Source organism: Cimex lectularius, unplaced genomic scaffold (assembly GCF_000648675.2).
Source record: "Cimex lectularius strain Harlan isolate CLEC.00 unplaced genomic scaffold, Clec_2.1 scaffold257, whole genome shotgun sequence".
Lineage (NCBI taxonomy): Eukaryota > Metazoa > Arthropoda > Insecta > Hemiptera > Cimicidae > Cimex > Cimex lectularius.
The window spans coordinates 97,393-111,001 of NW_019392829.1; positions in this window are offsets into that span (position 1 = coordinate 97,393).

The following is a 13,609-nucleotide window of genomic DNA, read 5'->3' on the forward strand; positions in this document are numbered from 1 at the left end:
TGGTAAGTTACCACAAAAGTTCATCTTGCAGATCTAAAGTTATATTTTCAGATTAGATGCCTTCAGAAACCAAAATAGCAGCGCATACACTTCCTTGTTCTACGAGGCCACCATCGTCTCAAGAGAGTAAGGTCTGTCCGGACCGGTTAGGACATCAATACCTTTTAGCAGTTTACCTCTTGCGTTTTCAAACCTTGGACATTCCATTACTATATGGTTTAAATCTTCTGGTAGCCGCATGTTGCACAATTGGGGGACTCCTTAAGCCCGATTCTGACCAGACCATGGTTGCTTCGTATTCTAGAGAGGTGCCCTGACACCTTGAAACCACGGTTCTTTCGGCACCAAAGGAAATCTACTTCTCCATCAGCAGAATTATGGAACTCTTGCCAATCCAAAATCCACCTATGATTCAGTACACGTTGGCAGTCACTTTTGATCATTGCGTAATCGCACCACTCACCGTCAATGACCACTTCCTTTGCAAAGCGATCAACTTTCTCGTTTTCCCTTATTCCAGAGTGTCCTTTGATCCAGCATAGGGTAACATTTATGCCCCTGGTGAGTAAGTTATTAGTGTTGTCTACAGCTTGTAAAATTGGTCCTCTTATATCAAAGCAAGATACCAAATTCAAAAAAGCTATTAGTGTAACAGATCCACTTGCAGTACCTTTGCTATTTTTAGAATCTGGTAAGCAGGTACTACTGTTAAATAAAAATTGTAATTTTAATTTTTTTTAGATTTAAATTTTAGAATTAAACCACTCTTTTTTTTGTCTCCAAATTTACGCGACACTTATTGCATGGCAGAAAAGTAGACGAATGGCCAACTTCTGCGACAAGTGTCGAAAACGTTGAATTTAAAACTAACCGGTGTTTACATCTGCTGGTATAGAAGTGATGACATAAATATCTAGTGGATGAAATATATATCTCTGACATAAATTCTTTACTGTTTACATTAGCCCCGATTTTTATCTGGCATAAATATCATGTAAACGTACTTATTTATTCACTAGTTTTCGTGGTCCGCTTGACCAATTAATATATTTCAATTAATTAAGGTTTTTAGTTGAGATAAAAAAAGTCAGTGTCACAAGTGGGATTCGAAAGGTTGGGTTGAGATGGGTTAGTGTCCGAGTGGATCGAAGTCAGGATAGCTCAAGTGGTAGAGCAGCGGCGTATCCAGCCGAAGATCGTGGGTTCGAATCCTGCTCGTGACACTGACTTCTTTATCTCAACTAAAAACCTTAATTAATTGAAAGTACTTATTTATTTTTTGACGATATACCAACTCTGGGAGTGTAGGTGTTTATGAAAAAACCCATTTGCCTGTCGGAATCTGGGGCCGCTGGATTCGAACCCGGGACCTTTACCTTACACTAATGATCACCTTAACAGTTGCGGCCACCGAGGCTCAATGAATCTTTGGACTTTTACAATTGCGTCCAATGGACTAGAGGAGTTAACTGAGAAAGATTAATTTTACCAGTTACCTTTCTCAAACTGTTTGACATCGAACATTTTTTTTATGTAACATGGATGGGTTGCTAACAGTACAATTTGTCTATTTCTAAAGACTTTTGTTATTTAAATTTAGATAGGTCGAATGTTTCTGGGTTATGAAAAAGATTCAATCGATCACATCCTTTTTAGTGGAGGAGTCGTACGTGCTGTACTTTACTGCTTTTTTTAATCCTATTCATCGACAACATTGGTGGAATAATCCATAAACTACCAAACACGTTTCATTAATTGTCTGGGATCTGGGTCGATATATCAGGAGGAATGGTTTTCGCCTTTTTTGTATATCAACAATAGCAATCAATAGGTAAAATAACCATTCCATGAAGAAGGCATATAGATAAAATAATTTCAAATTATATATTTTTTCGCGAAATATTTAATTTGAAAAGAATGCTAAATAATAGTAATAATTTGAAAAAAAAAGAAAAACTGGAGTTTAATCTTTTGAAAGTTTTCTTGGATCTCGTTTATTTCGAAATATTTGCCAGGCAATATAAAATTATCTTTGAATTTGAGCAGGTCTAGGACGAAGAATGTCTATGGAACAATCAAGTTCAAAAATCGTACACTTATAGACTATTTACTACTATTGTATTATAATATAGGGTGTTCGGCTACTCGTTTATAAACTTTGCCAGTAGATTCTACATTCAAAATGGAACCAAAAAGTCCTAATTAATTATGTTCCGAATTTCTATAGTTTTGGAGTTCTTCCTCTTTTTCTGAATTTTGAAGATTTCACGACCCTGCTTCAAATAGACAATGATAACTCAAAAACTAAAAGGTTTTGGACAAATTCGTTGATACCATTGAAAACTACGTTAAATTTCCAATGAGATGTGATCAATACTAAACTGGTAAATGTGTTCGTGAAATAAGCGTTTTAGTAGCGAGAACTTTGAAAAATATATATTATTATTTTTTTAATTATATTTTATTTGTTTTTCAACTTACTATGGTATTTCCACCCTAGAAACCAGCAAATTTCAGAAAACGCACTCCATTTAATATACTTTTTAGAAGTGCAATTACTTTTTTTAAATTAATTTGTCTAAAGATAAAAAAATTGATAAAGGAAAGGAAAAACCGTTGGTCAAAAAAAAAATGGTAAGGTGGTTTTTTTCCTTTCCTCCATCAATTTCTTCATCTTTGAAAAAAGTAATAAAAAAAAGTAATTGCACTACTAAAAAGGGTATTAAATGGAATACGTGTGCTGAAATTTGCTGGTCTTTAGGTATGAAAATAGTAGTTTAAAATCACCTTAGTAATTTTTTCAACATCAATTTTTTTTTGAAGTCTCGCTACTAAATCGCTTATTTCACGGACGTGTACAAGTTTAGTACTGATCGCATCTTATTGGAAATTTAACGTAGTTTTCAATGGTATCAACGGATTTGTCCAAAACCTTTTAGTTTTGAAGTTATCGTTGTTTATTTGAAGCAAGATCGTGAAATCTTAAAAAATAAGAAAAAGCGGAATAACTCCGAAACTGCTGATTCAGACCATAGTTAATTAGGACTTTTTCTTCCATTTTGAATGTAGAACCTACAGGCAAAGTTTGTAACACGAGTAGCTGAACACCCTGTATATAAGTTGACTGTTCGTTCATCTCCACTTTTAACATTTTCACTTAGTTCAGAACCAATGTAATCTAGATTAATCAAATAATATTTTACAATATAGAAAAAACTGTAAACAAAAATTGAGTTGAAAAACGTCTAAATAGACTAATTTAACTGTAGAGCAACTGGTAGTGACAAATATGGTAGATTAAATTAAAGCTCAAAGCTTCATAGGAATTCCGGTATCTGAAGTGGTATTACAGGGAGAAGTAATGTCCTTTATTATTTTCCCTCCTCGTCTACAACATCAAGCAACTTTTTACAATCAGATTATCATTATATGCAAGTAATGATTTTCATTTATCTATGTACGCAAATTTTGTGTTGTCATCACTTTCTTAGTTCAAATCTCAAGAAAAATTAACTTAATAAATATTTTGCAAATAGCTTTTTGACTAATCCTAAAAAAATAGCGGCTTTGGTATTCACTAGATTTGGTAGCTCTCTTGATAAAAAAATTTATGCGCGGAAGTGATTGCATTGCTTTCGTAAAGAATTTAAATTATTTGGGTGTTCTGTTTTCTTCTTCGCCTAAATTTTCACATGCCAGTAAATATCTTTTTAAGGAAATATAAACCTACATCCCAGTCGGACCCAATCAGTCGCGGGATTATTAAAATCATGCCTAAGTGATAATTGGAATACAAAGTGCAAGTTTTACTAGGAAAAATTGCTGCTGCAGAATACCTCGAAGATTTGGCCATCTACTACATAGTCGGTTATTTTTGCTTTATGTGCATATATAAAATCAACCTCCTCAGTATGCCTGATTTGGCATTAACGGAGTAATTATAAATAAATTAATTAATTCCCAAAGCACTTTTTGTTATACTGTTAGATAGGAAGCCAAAAATGAAACAGCCTCTCAGCGAGGGGGAGAAATTAGAAAGGAGAAAAATTCACTTTCAAGCGGAATTACACGTCTTTAAGAGGATAGCGACCGTTTTTAGTATCTTAATATGCAACTGATTTTATATATATTTTTTGCATTAAATTAAAACCTTTTGCACGTAATGAAACTGCAATTTTTGGAAAATCAAGTGGTCTATCTTGCCTTTATGAATTTGCAATTGGCCATTCCATAACCTTTTTGAAGATCCCTCGTATTTTATGGATATTTTTTTGTCAAAAACTACCTTCCAAACTAAAACATCGTCTATGAACTTCTTACTGTAATAGGTGTTACGTTTTTATGGAGTAAATTTGTTCGGCAATAGGAAAAATTCGAGCTCGACCAGAAAATCGTTCTCCTGAAAAATTGTATTTTTCCACATTTCGGTATACTTTTCTCTAAAACTCTTCATCATATTGAAACCGTTTTTTAAAATGAATTATGTGTTTTGTAGAACAATAATAGACAAACAATTGTACATTTTTAAAAAGACATAAAGGATTGTAAGGATAAACTCTTGTAAAAAAGTGTAAAATTTGGTACAAATTCAAGTTATCGCCAAAAAATAAAGAAACACTATTTTACAAACACCCTAGCTACAAATTTTGTAGTAAACAAAGAAAAATAATTTAAAATAAAATTATAGTTTTTATTGAGTAAATTTGTTCGGCAATAGGAAAAATTCGAGCTCGACCAGAAAATCCTTTCTCCTGAAAAATTGTATTTTTTCATATTTCGGTATACTTTTCTCTAAAACTCTTCATCATATTGAAACCGTTTTTTAAAATGTATTATGTGTTTTGTAGAACATAATAGACAAACAATTGTATATTTGTAAAAAGACACAGAGGAATGTAGAGATAAACTCTTGTAAAAAAGTGTAAAATTTTGTACAAATTCAGGTTATCGCCAAAAATTAAAGAATCACTATTTTACAAACACCCTAGCTACGAATCTTGTATAAAACAAAAAAAATAATGTAAAATAAAATTGGTTGTAATAGACCAAATTGATTTTGAGAAAATATTAACGAAAAATGGCAACTTTTGGCCTTTCTTTTAACAACTAAATGATCTTGACAAATCGCTGATCTTACGGTAGAATTTTAGACTTTAGAATCTCGTACACTAATCAGAGAATTTCCTAAAAACAAAATGTCCCTAAATTTAAAACCATTGGGTGAAATTGGTTCTAAACAAATAAATGGGAAAAAACAGTTATCCTTTCGAAAAACAGTCGCCACCCCCTTGACTGCTTGAAATAATCAAAAGAGGATCTGACAAGAAAATAATCGATCAGTTAGGCAGCAAGCTAAAATATTATATTATAAATAAATAAATTTTAAATTGTAGAGGAACGCGCAAACTGGGTCAAAAGACTGAGATGGACTCTCTAGAATTTCCATTCCTTTTCTAACTATTCTAAGCTCACTAGGTGAAATCTATTTGTAAATTTGGGAAGCCCTTGCCATTTGAATAAGTAAGTTCAGATTACAGATTAAGATAATTGGGAGTACGTTTAAACCAAACCCAATTGGAACTCCTTAGTACAATTTCTGGACCTCACATAATCTAGAAGTGAACCTTAACCACTTTAATCGACATTAGAAGAAAAATAAATACTTCCAAACATATATTTGCTAAGGTTATAAAAAAAACCGTTTCATATTATAGCAAGACAAGTAAATTCAGTGTGAACATGACCGATCAAATGGTGAAGTAATATGACCCTTTCAAGAATTTTTCAGAGACCTTGATTTACCTTGTATAAATACATGAAATTAGTTCGATAAAACCTTGAAAGAAAATTTACCCACGGTTTATCACATCCGTTAACAAATCGACTTATCGCTGTCGTGAGGCTAGTGAAGAACTAATTTCTTATAAATTGAACTTATGCACAGAAATCAGTTAAAATTAAAAATTTCACATGCGTACAATATAATTAAAAGAAAAGCAATCGTTGAGTAAACATCGACGCGTTTGGACTGTTAAAATCAAAACTGTCGATACAAACCTGCAAACCAAGAGTTTTCTAAACAAACTCTTTATAAAAAAAACATTTAGAAATCGTGAGATGCGGTCTGGTGTGATGTAGGTTTCAGAAAAACATTTTCTTTATCGTGCCAACGTTTCGATCTTTATTGAGATCATCTTCAGGGCCTGGGATTTACAAACATTGTTTACATATAACAATTACATTTTAGATGTGGAAAAGTGAATTTATACAATGCAAAATATATTTTGTAAAGTATTTCTACTCACTCAAAGTGTTTGTCTTCTGTGTAATTGTGCCATTCTTGCGTGTCGTGTCGAGAGTGCCAGTGAGATTTTGTTATTTTGTGTTTATATAAAAGGTCTTTATAAAAAAATAAATCCAGTTTTAAATATGACTACCAGACAAACACTTTTGGATATATAAAACAACAAATTTTCGAAAATATCAAGCGTCTACTGCATCCATTCAGTCCTTACATCTTCAGACTACCACCTCTTATAAACATAAAGATAAGAAACGCTTTTTGCATTCGAAAATGTACAAATTGGAGTACAACACGGTTTTAAAACAAAACCATGGAATAGCAGTCGAGATACTATTTCCTTGATTAAAGCTAATTTTAAAGTAGCAATCCAACCTAAACCAAATTTAAATGTTTTAGACCAAAGTTTCCCCACATCAAACAGCACAAAGACGTTGTTCCTTTTATAAAAGAGCTCGTCCAATCCCAATTTGCAAGGTTTATTGATATCTTCAGTCCTTTGGCTCTTTCCTTTTATTCAACCAGGAATCCATTAAATAACATAACATTATTTATAGCCTAACGGACATGTTACAGTTTCAAATTAAATATAATAGATCTCGATAAAATATTGACGATAGCCGCGACACTTTACACAGTGGATTGCTGTCCAAACGTTTCGTTTCTGAAGGAGACAGGCTTTTTCACACGCGGCCGATCTATGCATGAAACCATGTTCCACATGTTACATCACTTGTTAGGTCATTTGATGCCCCATTTCTCGTAACAACATTGACCATTTTGTAACTAGATGTCACAATTGGGTTAAACACATTGGGTCTGTTGGTATGAAAATTGACATTCATTGTCATTTGGTACCACTTTTGTCAATCTTTTTTTAATGAAAACATAAGTCTGCCGTTTATGAATTATTCTGTGATTTCTTTTTCAAATCTCAGCCTTTATTCAATTTTTTTCTATTAAAACAAAAATAACCTAAGTTTAACAAAATTTCTCAAAAAAGTGAAAGATTTTGTTTGTTAAGGCTATTACAAGCAATCATTTCATAAATTTTGTCTATATTTAAATAAAATTATATTGCATAATTGTATTTGATGCCGGGTGTTGAAATTTGACTTCTCACAAATAGTCTTCATACCATTCACTCCAGTACTACTGGAATGTCGAAGTGGTAGTTACCTACTCGAAAAGATTCCGCTAACAAAATTGTTACAATTTCACGCTTATAAATTCCATCACACTTTAATTTAAATGTCACTTAGTCGATCAACTAGACACAACAGAAGACTTCTTTCTTAACATAAAAAATAAACTTACAATTAATTAAGGTTTTTAGTTGAGATAAAAAAGTCAATGGCACGAGCGGGATTCGAACCCACGATCTTCGTCTTGATACGCCGATGCTCTACCACTTGAGCTATCGTGACCTCAATCCACTCGGACATCAACCTCCCATCTCAACCACACCTTTTGAATTTTCCCTCCTTTTTGCCATTTTTCAAATGTCGTGTAATCAATTTGATTCTCGGCGACAAATGAAATGGCCACGGAACCCTTTTTATCTCAACTGAAAACCTTAATTAATTGTAAGATATTAATTGGTCAAGCGGACCACGAAACTAGTGAATTTAATCAAAAATAAATAAAACATAAAAAAATAAAAATAAAAATGCTCTCCCTACTTTAATTAAATAAATCACATCTGGGTATGCTACTCGGTGAACCAACGATCACCCTTTCATGATTTTTAAATCTCCTTTGATAATTATAAATTAAAAATGTAGTAAATTGGCTGATTAAACTTCGAACTTGAAAATTTTCTCAGCTTCACTGAAAAGCATTGAATCCTGAATATGTGACCTAACCTTAACCGTAACCCTGACCGCCCCTAACCCTAATCAAAAAACTATCCATAACCCTACCTAAATTAACCTAATCCGTCCCTAACCCTAAGCCCACCGTACCGAGATCAGCCCGTGCCTAACGTTAACCATAACGTTACCCTGATCTTACTTAACCTAACCTTTATCCTAACCTAGTGTTCGTTCGAACGAAAAGTTCGTTTAGATCAGGTTCTCATGACTATTCAGAGGGCTGTGACAGTCTGCTCTAGTCTACTCAAAAATCCAAACAACAATTTCCGAAAAGAAGCATTAGAAATGTACACACTTTTGAAAACTCCTAAACTCTTAACACAAGATTTAAAAAAAAGAGTCAAAGAACTGGGCATCATCAGATAAAACTTGCGCCTCGCATTCGCGGATTTTCTTCCCTTCGAAAAACATTGACTCATGGATATGTAACCTTGTCCATAACGCTTCCTTACCCTAACCATAACCTTAACATTAATCATAACATTGTTCCTAATTCTAACCCAACAATGTTTCATAAAATTGTGAAAAACAATGTGTAGGGTTATATACAATAGTTGGTTTCTTCAACATCCTGTTTGCACAATCTTCACATCAACAGTGTTGTATTTTATTAATGTTAATATAATAAATATCATCAGTGCTAAACTAAATTCATTAAAAAAATATATATATAACCAATAATTGTTTTCCTCGTCGCATTGGATATTATTTTTGTAACATTAGTGACCTGGATTGTGTTTTATTCTTATTTATTTTATTTAGTACTTATGATTTTCTCTAAGTCAACTGGTACAATTGAAAACTGTCAAATTCAGCACCCAACTTAATTAATTGAGAAAAAGGAACATAAAAACTCTTTACTAATATTTCATTAATATATTAATTATATCTGAACAAATAATTTTGGTCCAAATGAAGAAATGAATAAGAAAGAGTTCCAGAAAAAAATTTAAACGAGAATTTCTGAAAGCGGCCGATCAATAAAATATATAATGCAATTGATGGTTCTATCAATATTTTAATACAGCTTATTTTTCGCTTTAATGGATCTCTGAAGTTTTTGGATATTGAATAAGCCCTTTCAATCAGTTTTCTGTTTTAATTCACTTCGGTACTTTCCACCTGCCTCGTCAGTTGATGGATCACGACCGGAAATGTTCAATGTGAAGAGGACGCCTTTTCACTTTCTAACTCACGACGAAATTTTAAAGAAAACCAACACATCTCTTTTCATGTCTGTAGCAAAGGGACAATCGGTTGTTTACCATTAACTTAAACATTCCGCAGATGGTGAACGCTCATGCAGACTGTAAGATGCATGAAAGATTTGATAAATTATTATTGGTTATTATAAATAACTTTTCAATTAATTAAGGTTTTGGTTGAGATAAAAAGTCAGTGTAAGGAGCGGGATTCGAACCCACGACCTTCGGCTAAATACGCCGCTGCTCTACCATTTGAGCTATCGTGTCTTCGACCACTCGGACACTAACTTCCCATCTCAACCCCACAATTTGAATTTTCCCTCCTTTTTGCCATTTGTCAAATGTCGTGTAATCAATTTGATCCTCGGCGACAAGTGAAATGGCCACGGAGAGCTTTAGTGAAATATACTTCATTTTGCTTACTACATTTTATTAAGTTTCGTGGTCCGCTTGAGCAATTAATATCTTTCAATTAATTAAGGTTTTTAGTTGAGATAAAAAAAGAGTTTTTAGCTGAAAAATGGCAAAAAGGAGGGAAAATTCAAATTGTGGGGTTGAGATGGGAAGTTAGTGTCCGAGTCGATAGAGGTCACGATAGCTCAAGTGGTAGAGCAGCTGCGTATCAAGCCGAAGGTCGTGGGTTCGAATCTCGCTCGTGAAACTGACTTTTTATCTCAACCAAAACTTTAATTAATTGAAAACAATTTATTTGGTCAAGCGGTCCCCGAAACCTAATAAAATTATAAATAACGAGAAGTTGTTAAGACCTAGCTAAACGTATAACAAAAAGAGAAAGTGTTGAATGAAGACAAATTATTATCTACATATACTTTCGTCCTTATTAAAAGTGAAACAAACATTCAAATAAAGTACATTTTGCGCTCTGTACAAAAATTATTAAATACTAAAGTAAAATTTTGTTTTAAAGCAAATAACATTTGGCCTTTGAATAATGAACATATGTTAAGGTGTTTCCACGCGATCAAAAATATTAATCTTCCGTAAATTTATTAAAATAATTTACGGTTTACATTTTATCATGATGCTCGGAACTTGTTTTCTTGATTGGCTGATAAACGTGTAAAATATTTAATGAAATAAGATGAGGTGAAGTAGAAGTAGTTTCATTTTATGTGATAGATCGTGCCTGGCCATTCTCGCTTTTTTCTCGAAGAGGCGAGTTTGTTGGTTCTGAAGCTGGTCGCCAGCTCCGATTCTTAAGACATTTTCTCTACTAAATTTATTATTTAATCTTACGTTAACCTGGTTTCGAGATGAAAAAGTAAAGTTTCCCGACATTATTTTTGAATAGTCTGACTTTGTTGTGTTTAACAAAATGTACATGTGCCTTCAATCCTGATCAACCACAAAATTGCCGCTTTCCTTTTTATATACAACTGCCTGTTTTAAATTAAAAAAGGAAATAAAATGACTTGGAATCTGGACCGTCTATTCTCACAGTTTTCTTGATCAAACTTAATTCAATAGGTATTCAACACCTTGCGAACCTCTCCACAAATTGAACGTTTGAATGAAACAATTGTAATGAATTGTTGAGCTGTTTATATTTATAAGTTTTGTCTTATCCAAACTAAAAAGGATCGAAGACTCCATTTGTAATTTTCTAGTAGTCGATATGGTACCTGTTACAAATGATATACTGGTTAGAAACTTGTAAAAACAGATATTCACCCTGTTCCATTTTTGGATAGCCACCAATAACCAAATGATTACTTGGGTGTAAAGAAAAAATAACTAGCTAAAAAAACAAACACCTACGACTTATGTCGAACCCAGCTGTTAACTGGATAAGAGACACCTAAACACATACAGACCTCTCAAATAAGAGCAAAACATTCCAACCTATAAAAAATGACCTATGTCTAGTTTGGCTGCTTTCACTCAGACGAAAGAAAAATACTACATATTCCCAAAAGAAAACTACGAACATAAAAACAGAACGGAACGTACAATCTGACAAGGAGAACCACAGGTGGCCGAGTCGCCGATTTTAATACAACTTTTTTGGTGATACCAGATCGAATAATATTGGACTTTCTAGCGTTCTTGCAAATGAGCTCTAGGAACCGAGGAAAACAATATTTTAAGCAATTTTACCAAAAAATGCTTTCTTGTCGATGTCAGGTAATTTAAAAATGTTTTTTTTCTCTTTGGGAATTTATCCAAATTCAACTCTATTATAACCATGCGATAGCAGAAAAATGAAAATGATTTGGAAGTGCAAGCACTTCTGGTCCGTCTATACTCGCTGTTTTCTTGGCCGAACGTTCTTCTATACTAACACTACTCTAACAACTCTCAAACGGGCGTCGGTGGTCGCAACGGTTTAGCGTTCACACGGCGCTCATCACTGTAAGGTAAAGGTCCCGGGTTCGAATCCAGCGACCCTGCATTCGAACCCGACATCTTAACAATGGGCTTTTTTTCCAAAACACCGGCACCCTGAGTGTTGATATGACCTCTGATGTTGCGAATCCTCGTAAAAAAAAATTACATTCATTTTGTACGTTTAATAACGACTCTGGAAGTCTGTCAGGATGGATATGGATAGAAATTAATTTATAAAACGATCATCAATATTTTTTAAAAACGTTTCCTTATGGATTATTCAGTACAGGACTGTGAGTTATGAAATATTTATTTTATTCGATTGACTTACCCTGCAGCAAAAGCCGATAATGGATGTAATACGTCAAGGAGTTGAACCAATATTGGTTTTTATACGTTAGAAAGAGGATTACTATTTTATCAAACATGTTAATATATATTATCATGCTCATGTTTACATTTGTAATGTCATAGGGCAAGTTAGGTGTTTAATATTCATCACTAATGGGAATCCGTGTTTTTATTATTGCTGTTAGAAGTTTGAGTAACCATCTCGAGTCTTCAGTGGTTAATATTTGGTCATATAGTAGTGAGTAGTGAATCTACTCTTTATTAGGATTATTTCTTCATTGTCCAATATCCTTGAAAATATTTCTTGTTACTAAGGATTACAATAGCCAATCTATTTATTCTATCTAGTAGAATTTATATTTATTCAGAAGTACATTTGAAAAGTTTGCATAAATGGCTTTGTAACTTGATTTTCAAGTAGTACTGAGGTCAACAAAGTGCAGTCGCAGATTAAGATATTTGAACCAGAATTCTGCTTGGACTCGGGAAGGGGCAGATGTTCCCATCTTTACTCATGGGTGTTGAGACCCATGAGGATCTTTAACGTCCCGACTTATCCCCAAGGGGACTTCTCAGACGCCTAGTGTTCTCGAAAGAACACCAGGAAGAATTTACATTCATCGACTTGTCACATCCCTTGGCTAGCGAGGTGGTGTACTACTAACCAAGTTCAGAAGTGCCCTAAAAAGGGCACATCCATACATGTGCCTTAAAAAAGGCAGTTTTGTGGTTTCCAGCACAGCCTTTTAGCCATGCCTTTCACCACCCTCGGAGACATAGAGAAGGCTCTCTATCTCCAGCTCCGGTTGGCCAGTACCCTCCCGACCTCAATTAGTGGAGCAGCTTGGGTACTCCACTCCCGTGGTTCAGTATTATTTTTAAAGTGGGACTGATCGCCCACCCGGGAGGTCATATGAACTCTCTAGTGGTGCACTCGATGTCTGAGGGGTGCGGGTTCAGTAACCCAGGACTCCTCTGCCAAAGCAGAGGAGGGAGAGGGAGGGAAAAGGAAAGGGTAGGAAGGGTAAGGAAGGTAATAGGGATAATGCCTCCATCATTGGTTACCCATTGGAATCCATCCCTAACCATGCTGACGGGGCACTGCCATCAAAGTAAGCACATCGACCGGAAAAGAGTACAGAGAGAAGAAACACTATGCAAATATTGCCAGTAAGAGGAGGAGAAAAACAAGAAGACATTTTATGTTTTTGTGAAGGTCTGTAGTAGGTGCAGATTCTTACAACTCGGAGAGGAAAAGCCACAAGCAAGATCCTGCACTAAGAAGCCTCTGACAAGGCTATGGAGATTGATTAACAACCTGAAGCAGACTTGTGAGTTATAAAAAACAGGGGAGCACAATAGATCTACTCAGGTCGAGGTGCAGAATGACTTGTGGCCGCCTCTTTTATCCCTATACCTATTCGTTCTTTGAACGCCATGTTAAGTTTTATATGAATGCCCCATTTATATGAAGCTTGAAAGATTTTTTCTTCTTTTTGGCTATGAATCAAGAGTACGCATTGTCAGTG